Below are 17,668 nucleotides of genomic sequence, written 5' to 3'. Positions count from 1 at the left end.
AAAAGCCAAAATTCGCTTCTTGTAATTTTTTTTTCTTTTGTCAGCTTCTTTCTGCAGCTTTCCTTCCTCCTCCTCCACTTTCAAGTGATGCTAAGTCACAGATTCTCCAGGCAGTTTCCCAAATAATCTATGCTTAAGATGGACTCCAAAGAGCAGATTTCAAGCCCAGGGTTTTAGCTTTCCATATCTAAGAGTCTCAGCAGCTCAGCAGCTCAACTTTTGTGCGTAGCACCAAGCATTTGTCTGCACTGTTATTTAAACTGAGGGGTTTAATGAGATTTTGGTTGTTTGATTTAATTCAAGAACTGTTCCAAAGATGTTTGCTCCAATAGCAAAAGCTTCAGAACAGCTCTGTACTCAGTAATACATACAAGTCATTGAGTGCAGTCACTCAGTGGTATTTTACATTCATGGCCTTGAGGAGTATTTTCACATCTCCTTTTCTGAACCACAAAAAATGGGATAATTGACTGTCTTGTTTCACAGTAAAATGACATTGTTGGCCTAAAATAAGGCCTTAACGTTTTTCTTCCCAGTGAAGAGAAAAAGATCATGTTGAGAATTCCTCATATTAAATAGAAAAGATAACCTATCTTACCAATGGGACTTTTTTCCCCAACCCATTGGTCTGTTATCTCTTTAGAAAGAAAATTTTCAGTAATGTACTTGCTATATTTTGGCCTGTCATACAACAATAAATGAAAAAATCTTCCAACAAACTCAACTTGTATTATCTATTTTGATACAGATATTACTTTCAATTTATAAGTTACAGCACATTGAAAGGAGAACTGGGACTCTAGGGAATGGCCAGATCATCCCAGTTGCTGATTTGTTGGTTTTGGGTTTTTTTTGGTCACATTACTATAGAACATGAAATACTGATGAAAAGACAGATTTAGAGCAGGTTGCCCGTATCTGCAGTACATGTTCTGGTGTTTGCCTATCATGAGATAGGACTAAAAGCAGATACACAAAGAAATTAATAGATCTCAATGGCTCTTGCCAACCAAAATCTCCCAGCCTTCGCCTAAATACTAATTTTGCTCATTTTAAACATGTTTAGAAATGTTTCGAATTTGCCATCATATTTCAATATCTGGTATGTTATTTTGCCCAAATAAAGAGGGTACATCCAAGAAAATCTAAATAAATCCCAGCATCTGAAATGGACGAAATGACATCTGGTAAAGAATTAATGAAGTGACTGTAATCTCCTTCTCAATCTCATGTCTATCTTCAGGCCATCATAATCATAAAATCTCTGCAGCCACAACATGAAACACACCAAAACCTGATGACCAAAAGTAAGGCTCTGTGACTCAGAGAAACAGAAGCCAGTGACATGACTTTTGTTTCAGAAAGGCTTGCAGCTTGGAAACCTCTTTTTCCAGCTGTAACTAGTGATCTGAGGAGATTATCTCTTCTAATAAATGTTGCTTAACACTTCAGTGTCCTTTCCATTGTAGATCTCAAAATGCATTACTAAGCAGTGGGCAATAAATTCACATTTTTGAAGGGAAAACTTATATAGAGAGAATCACTGATGAACACTGAGTCTGTGGCTGATCTCAGTAATCACCTGCTCACCTTGAAGCCAGAGAAGTTTTGCAACTGATGCCAACAGGACTAGGGTTTCACCTAGCAATTTGCTGCCTCTGCCATTTCCCTGGTAGGGTTAACAATTCCAAAAAAATCACATCCAGGTGCTAATCTTGCCGCCAGAAGGCAGTCACCATAATAATGGTAAGCTATGCAGGGGGATTATTAAGTGTTTGCAGCAGAGTGAACAGTTCTTGGATACCTTTTCCCTTGCATGTTGGCTATGGTTAACAGTCATATACATTGAACATCATCTAGGCCCTATTTTCAGGCAAAGAGAGACTTGGTAGACAAAACCCATCTGTTTCAGAGCCAATTTCTTTATTTTGCACATCATAATTTTATTTGGTGTTAATAGACTTCACAAGAATCTTTACTAATGAAATAGTTGTTGAAGTATAATAATTTGCTAGATTGACTGCTGTTCTCTGTATTTCTGCCTTTTCTGGATCTCTCTGACAGATGCTGGGAATAAGCCAGTCACTCTGATGCCTAAAGATTTGTAGCTTTTTATATATCTATTGAAGATTTTTAATACATAGCTGTATAGTTTCTAACATATTCTTACAGTTTAGAATAATATATTACCCTTTCTCACACATTATGCCACCTTCTTGGAATTCTGTTAAGAATTATTTTCCAAAAAAATTTTCTAACAAGAAAATCCTGTTTTGCACAAGTACCCTGGAGACATAACAAAAATAAAGGCTATAAACCTTTGGAGAGAAATAAATTTAAATTCATGCCGTAAAATATAATCTGATATGGAAATGGATGTATTTTCTGACAGCAGCTAGTTCCCCAGTTTTTCCCCACCAAGGAAGGACTTAGAATTACTATTTAGTCAATACAGGTTTGAGAAAGAATAATTTTTTTCTGGTCCAGAGGAAATAAATGATGAAGGTATCTAGATGTATCATTATATTAACACATGGCAATCATTAATACATGAAAATCTACAGGGAAGGCACAGGCAGTTGCTTCACTCAGTGTCTCTCCCCTTCTCCCAGCGCCAAGTGTAATTACACATAGCAGCAATATCCTGACAATAAGCTCAGAAGAAGAAAAGGGAAGTGGTGGGAATAGAAATGCAGTATCATACAGAGAAAAAAAAACAACAGGAGAAACACCTGAAAATGCAGTGAGCTTCTCTCCCCAAAGACAGACCCGTGGCAGCAGTACATTACCCCCACTGCAGTTAAACAGATGGCTGTTAGGCTATAATGATACAAAGATCACAGAATATCCTGCAAAGCCATAGAAGGAAGGAAACCAGTAGCATTGCTTAATAGTCTGCTTATTTTACAGTCAAGTGGATTGCCAAGCAACTAAGCTGTAACAAGCTCCATATTTAGGGGAAGAAATGTTTGTCTTCTGTCTGTCCCTGCTTGCAAATGGCAAGTGGAGGGCATTTCTAAGCCAGATAATTTGAGTACAGCATGTTCCACAAGCCCTGAGCCTGTGCTGCTGAGCAGCCGGTGTTAATCACGGCAACAGTTGACACACACGCCTTGCCAGGGTCCAAGTTTGTCACCGTCATTGTGACTTTCACTCTCTGCTGCTCAAAACAAAACACAAACCCCCAAAAACCTGCAGTTACTCAGGAATCTGAGATTCCCACATTATTTAATATGACTGGACCTCTTTAGAAAACGAAAAGGACAACCCTTGACGACAGAAAGAGCTCCACTTGGTTGTCTAAGCAGGTGCATCCAAAGCTGTTTGAGATGCATAGGGTAGCTGACACACTGACACAAAAGCACACACAGAATATTCCAGGGACTAACAGCTTGTGGCCAGGTGAAATATGTTCCAGGGCATCTGAAATGGCTGTAGTTGCCCCATGTAGGCAACTGATCTGAGCCTCAAATGACCCTTTTATATCTTGCATTCTTCAACCATGTCACTATCCACAAACAAAAATGAATTAGCATTGCTATTTAAAAGCACCTGTATAAATGTACAAATGCACAAAGTATGTGCATTTGGGAACACATCTGAAATAATCTGCAAAGACTAAAAACATACCATTCCTTCTGACACACACATACTGAAGACACTCACCCAAGGGAATCATCTTGGAAACACAATGCTGAAGTCTGAAGAAAGATGTGATTAAGACAAACAACAGAAGACTCAAAAGGATAACACTTCAATATCTAGGTAGCCCTACCCCAGGGCACCCCACTGCTGGAGGACAGTGCAGGAACAGAACAAGCCTAGGCCATTCACATATGCGGAACAAAACAACCCCAGCCTCGGTGACTAATAACCACAACATTATTTCAAGGATAAATGCAGTTGGTTAAACTCAGCACTCCTAGCCCACAGGAAAAGGCAACTATCTGAATGATTATCTGATTGGTGGCTTTTCAGGAAGCACCTGGCTACCTTTATTCAGAAGACACATCTTTTTCCCTAACTCAGCTCTGTGATCCAGGATCCTGCCTAATGGTGACAGAATAGCATTTAAGGCATGATGAAGAACTATAAGCTAAACATAGAAATAGCACCTCAACCAAGGTATCTTACATGGTATTTTACCAAGGTATATTACATTAATGCCCAGCTAAAATATTGATGAATGAAAAAGAATTGCTAAAAAGTAATAATTTAAACCAATCAGCCAATTTTGAAACTGATTCTTTTTGCAATTCATTGTTTTACCTCAAATAATAGGATCAAATTAATGATAAAAATCACTGTTTTCCTGCAATCTGAAATTATACTAAGAATCAAAATAGGATTCAGCAATAAAAACATCCACAGGCTGATTAGAACTAAATTTGATCGGAATATGACTAAAATGTCATTTCTTGGGAAATTATTGCATTTAAAGTCACTGTTTTCAGTTCCAAATTTCTTTCACAGCTTTGACTCAGTTCCTCTCTTTATATACCAACAACGAAAACTGACAATAGAAACCCACAAACCCACAACTGGGAACAAGCCTTCTCCCTGAAAGAGGATGTAATGTAAAAGCTTATTACACACTAGCTAGAAAAAAAACCCCATTGTCTTAATGTGTAAAATGTTTATAATTGACAGTACTAGCACATACATGTGCTCCTATTCTTTTATCCAGTCATTACCACAATGACAAGCAGAGAACACAAAACTAGTGGCATAAATAACTACAATATAAAATTCTGCTTTTGCTTTAAGCAAGTGCTGCTTTGCAGGCATGGCAGGTACCTTCCACAGGCACGTGCTGCTAAGCAACTTTCAAATCTTGTTTGAAGCAGATGAAATTAGTGACTAGAATTGGAAGCAACAGTGTGTTGTGCAGAGATTTTTTGGGGTGAAAGTGCTTCCAGCTATGAAGCTGTAGCTGAAGAACCAAATTCTCTTCCTTACCCATTAAAGATGGCTGTTGTCAGTCCACTCAAAAGATCAGAAAATCCCACTAAGAAAACTTAACTACCTAACAGGACTTGATGAAAAGTCAAAATGAGGTGCTTAACAAAATAACTCAGCAATTTCCTAGAAAATGTCATTAACTCAAAGTGCACAAACCAGAGTGGCCATAGCATGGAGCTTGAAGACCAGTCAGAGGTGCTTATAGTAGACAAAATGAGTAACTCTGGTGTCTAAGATACCCTGTGCATCAGATTGAGCCTGATCAGCCAAATCACATGCAGTGGTGGGAGTCAGTCATGAACAACAAATAAATGAGTGACAGGTATGGGATGAAAATATGTTAGACTGCTCCATGCCAGATAACTGAAGGCCATGTCATAGATAACAGTAACTATTTTCTGTACATGTCTGTTTGCTTCCCATTACTGAGAGGATAGGCTGTTTTAGTCTTACTTCTCTTTCTTACCCGTTCAGGGATTGTATCAAAAAGATTTAAGTCTTTTAGATTCAGAGGAGATTTATATCTACTTTCAAAATACTCAGTGCCTATCTGCTAATTGAAAATATGTACTATCTTCCGGCTATCTATACTTTGGACACTTTGACTCATTCATGCCAGACACCTAGCTAAGCCCTCTCTGTAGCAAATTGTGCTCTTTAAACCAGATCTATCCAACAGAAACTGATAAATAAATTTCTATAGATTTGATGAATTAATTTAGTGCACCCTTATATGCTCAGGCAACCTCTCTGGCACGCTATATGGGCTGTAATAGAAAGGGGAGCTTTGTGTTTTCTACAGCTGAGGACTATAAATGCCCAGGAAGAACGTGAAACACCAAATGTTGGAAGTGATCATACAGCACATGAAACATGGCATGCTTAGTCATTTTCTCCACTGCCAGGAAAACTGGGACAGCTCTTCAGCAAGTTCGTAATACGCATTCTGAAAATAAGGGATTTTGCACAGTAAATTTTTTCCATGCAGTAGGAAAATCTCTGTGGGGCCATATTAATGATGCTGAATGGGTGAATAAACCTATGCTCAGAAATCCAAGTTCTGAATAAAAATGCCAGTGCTGCAGCTGGAAGTTGCAGGAGGATCTTGTCAGTAAGCAGAGACTTCCAGTTATTTTTTTCCCTGAAATACAAGGTATTAAACCTAAAGGAAGCAAGCAATGGACTGAAAGGGATCTTACCATAGATGGAGCTAAAAGGAGGGGAGGCATCACTATGTAGGGCATACATGCATCCCATTTGCTCATTAGAGAAAGGAAAAAACAGCCATACCTCATTTTCACAGCAGCTGAAAGTAGCACAGCAGCCCATGGGAAGGCACAGCTGGTACTCAGGTTTATTGCTGCCATCAAGGCTGAACAGCCAGCAGGATTAGGAATAAGCCAGGCTCACACAAAACAGCATCAGGCAGTTTCTCTTGTTCCCAGCTCCCACCTGGCCCCAGTTGTGCTCTTTCCTGCTCACTACAGCTCACTATGTGCAGTTAATGCACATCCCACTACTAATGCAGCTTCAAACAGCAGCCTGAGTGACATGGGAGCAAGAGCACAGCCTGGACTCCTGCCCCTTCTCCCACAGCACAGATTGCTTCCCCTATTGAAGAGGGAACCATCTGGGAAGAAGAGCAAATGCTCAGCCACTTAATTGGTACTTTCAGTAAAACAGACCACAGTTAGAATTGACAGACCTAGACAAAATCACAGAAGAAACCATCAGCTATCATCAGGGAAGGAAAACAGAGCCTGCTTCCACTCCCAACTCTGAAAGATTTGAAAATAAAGTAGGAGCTGTGTCAACCCCTCCAGCCCTGGATCATCTCAATCACTGCAGTTTCTAACACCACCCCAGTCCTAGATACCCTGCCCCAAGCGGAGGCAGGGCTCTATGGAAATTATGTATTTTTGTTCCTATGGCACTCAAGAAGAATGTTATATCATTTAGTAAGGCAAATCATCTGCCACCCACCTTCTCATCCAGATACTGGAATAAAGGGAGATTGATATCTTGTTTTTAATTTCTAAAACGGCCTAATTTACTAAAATCACTTCAATAGCCTTTCCAGCATTTTCAACCATTTCTATTTTACATTTAAAATATGACTCTTGGTTTCTTCATGGGAATGGCAGCACTCTTTAAAGAAGGATGGGCAGGATTAAGAAATCCCTCTTCAAACCTGCTCATACCTGCCCCCCTCACCCCCCCTTTCTGCCATCCTCCTCCCCATACAGATATACAGTACACATATTATTTGGCATATGAGAATTTTATTCTTACACTTGCCAAATGACCCACAATTCAAGACTTTACTACACCAGGATCTTCCATGTTGCAGACTTCCTCCTGTCTTCTAGCCCATCACACCTCAATTTTCTTGTTCAAGACAACTGATGATCTGACCTCTTCCATCAGGTTTCCAACCACTCTTTTCAGTTTATTTCAGTCTCCTCAGATCAGCCGCCACCTGTGACTGATTTTGCAACAGCTTGCAAAATATATTTTGTGCTCAGTTCCTGTTTTTTACCTTGACTCATTTATAAGGCCCTGGAGAAAGCAACTTTATGAAGAACAAAGAAAGTTACCTCTACTTTTGCTCATAGCCAGCTCTCTATTCTTCATGCAAAGAATGAAAGCAAATGAAATATTGTAAAATAAGGTGATTTTTATAATGTTTAAAATATTTTTCCACAGAATCACAGAATCATTTAGGTTGGAAAAGACTTCCGAGATCCTTGAGTCCAACTGTTCTCCACCTTGTCAACTAAACCATGGCACTAAGTGCCATGTCCAGCCATTTCTTGAACCCCTCCAGGGATGTTGACTCCACCATCTTCATGGGTAGCCGATTCCAATGCTTTCCATGAAGAAATTCTCCCCAATGTCCAGTTTGAACCTCCCCTGGCCCAGCCTGAGACCATTTCCTCCTATCCTGTCACTGACTGCCTGGGGGAAGAAGCTGACCCCCACCTAACTACAGCCTCCCTTTCAGGGAGTTGTAGAGAGCGATAAGGTCTCCCCTAAGCCTTGTTCTCTCCAGACAAAACAACTCCAGCTCCCTCAGTTGTTTCTTATATGACTTTTGCTCTCAACTTTCCACCAGTTTCATTGCTCTTCTCTGGACAAGATCCAGCACCTCAATGTCTTTTTTGGAGTGGACCAGAATCGGACAGAGGACACAAGGTGTGGCCTCGCCAGTGCTGAGTACACAGGGACAAAAACAGCACCTGTCATGTACTTGCGCTATCATGATTATCTCATTCATCAGTCTTTTATAGATTAATATTAGTCTTAGATTACTGATTTGAAGTTTATTTTGGTTAGGGCCTGCAGTGCCGGCCAGGGCGAGGAAACGTGGCGGCGGTGCAGATGGGAGGGGGGCGGCCGGCATGCCTGCCAGCGGCGGCAGCGGCTGGCCCGCCGGCAGGGCGAGTACGTAAATGCAGCGGCGGAGCGGTGCTGACGGGAGAGGGGGGCCAGTGAGCCCGGCGGCGGCTGCAGCACCACCCGGCCGGCCCTGTCAGCAACCATGAGCGGGCCGAGCCTTCCTGGCCCCGCCCCGAGCCAGTAAAGCCCGCTATGCCGCGATCCTGTTACTAATTGGCCAATTTGTGAAAGCTGCGCATGGATTCTCGCGACGAACGAAAGTGCGGCTAATATTCGGGGTGCGGCTTATCTATTGACAAAGACAGCAACATTGTCGAGGCACCGGGGGTGCGGCTTATAATCCGTGCGGCTTGTATTCGTGAAACTACTGTAGATTTCATTCTGGCTATAACCACTAATAACTTTAGCTATTATTTGTCTGCTGTTCTCATTTTCTTATTCAAAATTATTTAATTAGACCAACTCTGTGAGTTTGGATGTTAGAAAGAAAAAAGACAGTCAGACAACAGTGATTCAGTCTTAGAATTTAATCGTTGAAATATCTGTGCATCTTTTCCTTTGAAAAATATTTTCAGACTGAACTTCAGAAATAAAGACAAGACTAATGGCCAGATTTTAGCTAATTAAAAAAAAACCAAAAACAAAAAAACCAACCAACCAACCAAAAATCCCTAGAAAGCAATTTGCTATATCCAGCAGATGATTTTCAGAGATGAAATTCCAGTTTCTGAAAGCCAACTTGGCAGTATGATCTTTCCTGACCTGTACATAAGGCAGCAAGCACCTGAGTTAGCTGCAATGCAGGCTTCCCCATGGCGTCTCTGATACACCTCCACCCCTGTCGTGCCAATACGTCTGAAATGCTTCTGGAGATGAAAGGATAGTCCATTTTTGTATTTATGTAAACTTTTGGCAGATCCATATACAAGAATAACAAAACCTACTGCCTGCTAGGGTACTGAACTCCCTGGCAAGATGCAGGAAGACCACAGCTTCTCATCAGCAATGATACACTATACAGTGAGACAGCTTCAGGGAGAAAAAAGCTTTAATTTCACTAAACTAGTCTGTTAAAAACAAGGCAGTTGTAGTTTTAACTAGCAACAGCTGTCAAAGTAAAAGAAATAAATAAATAGATAAATAAATGCACACTCACATTACATACATAAACAAAAACTGGTAGATCTTTAACTCCTTTGTCCATAGTTAAAATGCTCAGTGACATAAAGACACTTCTTTCTTCCTTTGCAAAGCAAACCAAATCAGGAGTACAGACAGAGCCGTGGCCTAGGGGAGAATAACTGAAAATGCAGACACCCATATTTGCTGCCAGCCTGCAGACAGCAGCTGCTGCCTGCAGCACCTCACTCGACAGTGACGGCGGCTGCACTGATGCTCCACATTATAGAGTTATCTTGCTTTGTTCCCTCAGGGGAGCCTCTCTGTTTAAGGGGATACTATTTAGGACAGCAAATCCAAACATGAGCTCTTTTTTTCTGTCTTTTTGTATAATTCGGTGAGAATATTTATTTGTATTTTATGGAAGAATTAACTGAATGTCGCTGTTGATGCACAAACAAGACATAACCTAACTAAATGCCAGGCACGTAGTTCACCAAAGTGCTGCAGTATGGAGCACTGGTTTGAAATCTACAGCTTCATTAAATCTACAGCTTCATTCCTCTCTGACAGGCAGCCAAGCCCCACAGAGGCTAAGTCATTAGCATACATGCAATGCCCCAGAGGAACCAAACCAATGTCTCTCTGCATCCAGATGGTCACTGTAATGCACAATGCCCACAGCAGTGCCACCTCCCTGGTGGCCTAACACAGCAAAAACCCCAGCTATATAGGTATATTCATACCTATAAAAGTAAGTTTAGAAAAGGTCCTGTGTAAAGGCCTTTGAATGCCCATTCTCTGTGGGACCTCTCCTGCTGTGACAGACCACTAGTGCTTTATTTGGAGCAGGCAACTGAATCTCTTTGTTACCCCAGCTGTTGTACACTATGAGCTGGGGCAACACTCCCTAGTCCCAATATAATGTGGTAACTGCAAATTATACTGAAGATGATGTAGTGTGTTTTATTTAACACACTTGAGAAATCCTTCACCCCACTTCTATCTCCTCGTGCTATCAGAACATTCCAAAGTCTCAGAGAGACATCTCTAGCAGGTCAGCAGTTTAGATGAATCTGCTCCTGTTTACACTGGCACTGACCTTCTGTCCTGTGACCAAGGACACCGTATCGTCCAGTGCGATGTTTGTGCGTCAGGCCTCTCACACTTGGGTGGATTCCTTGGGGGGAACTTCCACTCTTGATTGTGATGCTTACAGTTCAGATCTTGCTGCTTTTTATCTGGCTGCTCACTTCCATCATTTGGAGCTTTTCTCCATCCAATCACACAGGCAGCCTGATTATCACTCTCTTTGCTCTGTACAGCTTATCTGGAGTTATCACTGCAGACCATGCAAGCAGCAGAGGATGCAGAGAATAGCCAGGCTCATATATGTTCCAGAGTCAGAGGAATGCTTTCTCCAGCTCATTTAACCCTTAGCAGACCTCTGCCTCCACCCACAGCCTATAAAACAGATGGACTGCGTGGCCTCATGTCCTTGTGGATGACAAAGCACATGAGATCTTCACACAAAATTTGTCATGTTTCTTTGCCAGCTAATTTGACATTTCTCAGCTACTGTATTCTCTTTGATAATCTAAAGAGTCTGAGAGTATTTTATCACCAGATGGTTTGAATGACTCATGATTACCTACCCCGATGAAAATAAGCGGCACAATTTACTGTTGCCACTGCAACAGTCCTAGATACCTTACTACTGACAGTAATGAATGCAGCTGACAGGAAAAAAAGGTTAGTGGTGCCAATATTCATCACATTCAGTTCTTTTAGTAAATGTTAAATATATCTTTTTAGCGTCTTTCAGCATTCCCTTTCGGGATGCTTTTTTTTTCTTTTGTGACCAGCACTATTTTCATTGTGCTAAGTCAGTTCAGAATCAGTGTGATTCTTGCTAGGTATCTGTAAGCTAGGTATCTGTAAGGTTCTTCCTGAAATGGTATCTTCTTAAAGCAGTTTTTCCTTCTCTTGTAGCAGAGGTTTTAAAGTGGAGTCCACTGCCATTTTCCGACCTTCCTGGAGTTGTAATAGATGCCCTTCCTGTCAGAACTCGCTTCCTAGTAGTGCGCTCATCATAGAATCCCTTACTTCATTGTAAAAAATGCACCTAACACATGAAGTAAAAAATATCTGGTCTCCTTTCTCTACTCCCCATCCAGGCAATTTTAAAATATGTAATTGAGTACATTTTCCTTTCGCTGCACTTGCACAACCACAACTCATGAACATGAACACTATAGCCTCTTAAAACTTCTTCGTGTACTATCATATGGGTACTTCCACACTCAAGAGAGTGCAGCAGGAAATCCAAATACATGACAGCTTTCCAAGACTAGTTCCTAGTGGTAACATGAAATCTGGCATTTGCTGGAGTGATGACATATGAAATCATATCATCAGTGCAAATTGCAAAATCACTGGGCTAATGAGTGGCACGGGAAACAGGAGAGGTTAAGGGAGATGGATAATCTTTCCACTGACCATCTTCAAAACCTCCTCATGACTTTTTGGGCTACAGACCTTTTGAATACAAGGCACTTTCTTCTAGAGCTCATTCTTACCCTCTCTCATCATTCTTCCCTGCTCAATCAAATCTTTAGAAGAGCTACCTAAGGGCTATACAAATGTGGAATGCCCCCAGTATAGCTATCTGTTTTTTCTGACATGCTCACCAACTTTGTCTCATTTTCAACTTAGGCTCCTGCTCTAGGCTGAAACATGATCTAGCATGTTTGAAGAGTCTGCTCAGCATCTCTCAAAGCATGCACAGAGGAAGACCTTCCCAGCCACTCTATTTCTCAAAGGAGGTCAGAAATATCATGCTTTATTTTGTATTGCTAGTTTTACAAGAATTTCCCTTCTCCTGTACTGATCAAAACACCTCAAGATACCATTTCCAAATGAAATTTTTGAGAGCCCTAAGAAGTTATAAAATACTTTCAATCTAATTCCGGGAAACAATGGCACATTTCTTGGTCTAGGCAGAATATGGGTTCCCTTTCACTCCCAGTTTCTAGGCATCTTAATTTGATCTCTCAGTGTAAGTTTCACTTGACCAAACACACCAAAATCAGCCAGTTTTTCACTGAGCTCCACCAGGACTATGGGTAGCAAGTGTTTCTCTCTGTAGTTGTCCAGCCTATTTGTTTAATGTAGTATCTTATCCTTTTAAATAGGGAACATACTGTCATTTTTAAGATCCTTTGATTTCATATTATACACAGTGACCTTCATATGAAAGGGTCTAAATAGTGATGTGACATCAAAGTAATTTTCACCAAAAGAGAAGGAAATCCATTAATCTAGAAAATCTGGGATACTCTGTCTCTCTGTATTCCACATGCTTTTCTCATAGCACTTCACAGACCTTTTCCTGGTGCTTCAGGTATCAAGCAGGGTATTTTAGCTCAGATGAAAAGAGATGGCTTAGATTCTTCTGTGAGTATTTTTTTTTTTTGCTATGCATACCCATTAATTATCCCCAAATTACATGAAACACTATTGCTTCTACTCCAGCTCAAATAATATGACAATCTTCACTGCATGTACTCCTCTTCCTATCTAGGTCACGCAGCCCAAAGGGACTCTAATAATCTTTCAGGCATCCTTGGTCATAAAGATTTTTCCCTATTTCTGGTTCTGTAAATTACACTGGTCAAAGCTGAAGCTTGTTTTGATCTCACACCATGTTGTGCAAACATGTAGATTGATTGAGCTCATATCTATCACTGGCTCTAACTTGGACATTGATCTTCCTTTGAGGGAGGTGCTGGTCCCTTCAAATCTAAATTATTCTATGATTTTTGTTTTAAATCTGAAAGACCTTTTGTCCTCTTTGATCAATCACAGATTCCTCCACTAATTATAGCTCATGCTTTTAGCTAATGGCGAGGACCAAAAAATTTGACAAGCTGAAGAAAAGCTTGTCAAATTCCCTTCATGTACCTTCAGATATTTTCCCCATTCCAGAAGCTGTGTGGACAAAGCTACCTGGGAGACTATCACTGTATTCAGTAACTTTACATCAGATCCTTGCAACTTCTAAACCAGTGAGATAGGAAAGGTGATCCAGGGCTGCAGGAGACAAACCACCAAAGACTGTCAAATTCATGAGTCATATCCAGCCTGTGAGATGTCTCAGTTCACTTCTTGTTTTTGGAGAAAGGAAGGGCAAGGTGCACTTAAACTCTCAAGACAGCTGCCTGCTTGTGAACAGCTCAACACAGTGAGTTCAAATTGCCATTAGTGCTGCCTGACTAGGAGGGCTGGGCTTCAAGCCCCTGTCCTCCTGAGCATGCAGTCAAGCCTTTGGAGACCATACCTCAGGCACCTAACAAAGTGTTACACCCAAAGTCTCTTATCTCAGGTTTGTATTTTTAAAAAATACATTCACTTAGAAAGTAACAACACTAGCATGCAGTAAATCCTCAAAATCTACTCTAAGTGGGATGTGAGACTACATTTTCTCTCTAAGTATCTTGAAGATTTACTGATGAATATGTCAACTTATTAGAGCTCCTGTAACCTCAACCCTTCTCATAACCCAGGTTTACTCTGGCATTTGAAAACGGTGTAGCTAAGCCTCTCTTTGAGCTGGTTCTGCAATATTTTCATCAGTCCTGACTCTACAGCGAACAACAGGAATCTCAGCGGCTACATATATTGGTTTAAAGTTACAACTTCTGTTACTTTCTGTAACCTCTCTTTGGCATACTGTTGCCTGAGAAACCAGTGTGACATCATTGAGGAATTGTGGATGTACTTACTGCTCTCCACCGTTTAGGATGACAGTAGGCTATTTATGCTCAAAAAAGGAGCATTTTGATCATCTGCTGATTCAGTGGAGCCCAGTCTCATCAAGGCTGCTATCCCACCAGAATTTCAGCAGTCATGTCCCATCCTTCCTTGTGCTGTGCTCATCTAACCACCCCATGAACAAGCCTGGAGAGCCAACATGCTCAAAACCAACTACCTGCAGGAGTGGTGAGGTTTTGGTTGGGATGAGTACCAGTGCTGGGAACAGAGGAGGCAGGCACATCACCCAGGATGGCAGCATCCATGCCAAGCAGATTGTCCTTCATCTCCATGTTTGATGCCAAGATCTCCCCTTTCTCTACTGCTAGCTGCTGCTGTTTTGTACAGGTTTATAAGACTGTTTATTTCTCAGATGCCATAAAATCACTTATCTTGGTGTAACCTTTCCCATTTGTTGCATTTTGGCTGGGAGGAAGTTTTGGGGGAAAAGTGCCTCTGAACAGACAGAGCAGAAGACAGTACAGTGAGCCTGGCACAAGCACAGAAGCTTTTCCCGGCACATTTAAGTGAGCAAGGTTTCCCATTCCCCATAACAGTCCTCAGCCTCCCCACAGAGAGCAGCCTTCTAGCATTAACCCTGCAGCAGAGGAAAGTTCCACTTGCCCTTTGGTTTTGTATTTCTCTGGCCCTTGGTCATCTCTCCTTTGTTTCAGAGTCCTTCTGCTTTCCAGAGTGCAGCTGCTGATCTAGCAGACAGGGATCACCATGAGCATCTCCCAAACAGCCCAGGCTGGAAGAGCATATCCCAGACAGCCCCCACCAATAACCCTCACAGTTCAGTACTGCTGCTAGGAAGAAATGCAGCAGTACTGACAACATCACCTGGGACTTTCACAGCACACATCTGGAGCCTTGTAACAGCACTGGGGCAAGCACCATGGACATATGTATGTGATTCCCTTCCTCACAGCTTCTTACTGAATTTCTCAGTGTAGCTGAAGCACACAGAGTGCATATTCTCAGACATGCATGAAATGGCCCTCTGACCCTCTTCAGTTGCTTTACAGGCTCTGAACTACATCCTGCCCTATTCCTCACCAATACACAGTCAGATGTGATGGAGCTGCATTCTCCTGACCTCTCCCAGCACTGGTAAGCCCCATTGACTGTGGCTGCTCTCAGTGTTCAGTTTAATTTGTGCCTCTGTTGTCTCTCCTAGAGATTTGCAACTGCCAGTATTCCTAATCAGACAAGGGATGCTTGCTGGTTATTTCTGTTAGGCTCTTCTCCCTGAGATGAGGGTGTTCTATTTGTGGGACCACCTCGTCACTTGCTCAGGAGTCCATCACTTCTCTGCTTTGGTGCAGCCCTACAACACCATTTCACCTTAAACAAGACTTGATTCTCAATTTTTATCAAAGCAGATTACCTCCTACAGAATGTAAAATGATTATGGTGAGCAGACAACAGGACTGGTGGCATGGGATGCAGAGCGGCCCCCCATGCACACAGCCCCCCACACCACCCCGGCAGCGCATCTGACAGTGGGTCAGCACGAAAGCACTGAAGACAAAGTGTCTCTGGCACGCATGTTTCCTGTGGGGATTACAGAAAGGACGTGGGACCAATGGAAAATACTGGCCATGACACTATGGCAACTACCCTGCCCTCTCACAGTGCCCTTGCACAGACACTCCTCGGGGTTTTTGCTCCGCACACTCTATCCTTGCTCATCATGCACTGGGAGTGTCAGCAGCTGTTTGTGCAATCCTGCTGCCTTATCCCCCTTTATGGGCTATTGTCACCGGCTGTTTGTCTTTCCCTGCATCCAGGAGGTGATAAGCAGACGCCTGTTCCTGCAAAGACGCTCAGACTATCTTTTACTGCTCTTCAAACTGCTGCTAAAAGCAAAAAGAAAAAAACAGGATTGCCAAAGGAGAGTTGTTTTGACATTTAAAATATTTTGAATCTGAGTGAGACTAAAGGTTCTGAACCAGTATTTGCTTCTGACCATTTTTCTTGGCTTTTTAATCAAAGCAGAGAGAAATAAAATCCTAAACACTAAGTGTAAACAGCAGGATTAAAAAAAATGTAATCTGCTCATTTCATGCTTTTTGGACAGCAGCAGCAGCAGCAGCAATGGCTTCTGTCACATTTCCAATGTCCAAATAATGCTGACTCTTTTTTATTTTGTCTTATTTGATGTTCTAGCCAGACAGAAACATTAACAATTCGTAGCACTATTATCATTTGACAGCCTGTAAATATGAAAAAGAACGGAGGAGAAGGAAGATGAAAGACCTCTTAGCATTTTGATTGAAGTGATTTTGATACTACGTTCTTTCTTTGAAAGCAAAGCCACTGTTCCTCCAGCAGTGGGTGGGCAGGGCTGGTTATGCAAGCACTGACCTGCACAGGCAGGTGAGCAGGGCAGCACCAGCGACCCCGCTCTCCTCCTGCCTGCCAGCACCTGCCAGCAGCAGGCAATGGACAGCCTGTCCAGCCTGAACAGGCACTCTTGAGCAGGAGGGTCAGGCCTGAGCAGAGGCACAAGGGACTTGGCTGCCACACCGCCTTCCTCTTCATCTGGCCAGCGAGTTTAGGCAGACTGACCATAGCCTCTGCTCAAATCAATGGCAATGAGCCATGTTCTGCTTAACCCCCTTTTTAAAAGCAAGAAACGTTTCTAGACCCTTCTGGGAAACAGGTAGTGGCTGTTATGGAAGCTTGCATTGCCCTTTTCTAAATTGTGGGAACCATGGAAACAAAAGCAGACACAGCTGCTGGTGCACAACCCCTATGACTTTAGCCAATGCACCTCGTAAACGAAGAAAGGACCACAAAAATGAACAAGACTGAACAATCTGAGTGCATACCATGGCTTTCTGCAAGAGGGCAGGTAGGGCACAGATTTTATCTCAAAGCCTGTTCATGTGCATTTTGCAGAAGCAGAGCCCATGGACACAGACGCTGGGGCTCACAGATCTGTCAGGGAAATTGATGCAGCTACAACATTTGTCATCACTGTTCATGCTCTGATGACCTAGAGCCGCAGACATGTTTACTGTGCATAAAAATGTGTCCCTAAACAAAAGAAATGTAAAGGCAAATTTTGTTTTTATGCTGCCTGACCTTCACTGGGTGTTGTGGCAGAGGAGGGGGGAGCTGCCAGAGCCTGGCCACAGGACCAATTAACCTTTTGGGAGCAAGGGGTTCGACAGCCAGGAAGGCATAACTATGAGATATCCCAATGCTCTTATCACTTCCTAGGAAGAGACGAGCTGTAGAACAGGTCCCAGCCTAGAAGTGTGGAGACATTATACCATGCTAGATGTGACAGTGCTCTACAAAAGCCATTGCTTCATATCCAAATGAGACATGTTTTCAACACACAGTACTGTTTTGTGCACATAAT

At 42.1% G+C, this 17,668-nt stretch overlaps 1 protein-coding gene across 2 annotated transcripts in view; it reads right to left on the bottom strand.

Moving 5' to 3' along the window:
* The window catches only part of ST7 (suppression of tumorigenicity 7), a 134,975-nt gene that overhangs the window by 76,697 nt on the left and 40,610 nt on the right, over window positions 1–17,668 (bottom strand). The window lies entirely within an intron of this gene.

The sequence above is a fragment of the Catharus ustulatus genome, chromosome 4 (assembly GCF_009819885.2).
Source record: "Catharus ustulatus isolate bCatUst1 chromosome 4, bCatUst1.pri.v2, whole genome shotgun sequence".
NCBI lineage: Eukaryota > Metazoa > Chordata > Aves > Passeriformes > Turdidae > Catharus > Catharus ustulatus.
Note: the sequence above shows the minus strand (reverse complement) of the source record. Positions and strands in the feature narration are given on the sequence as shown.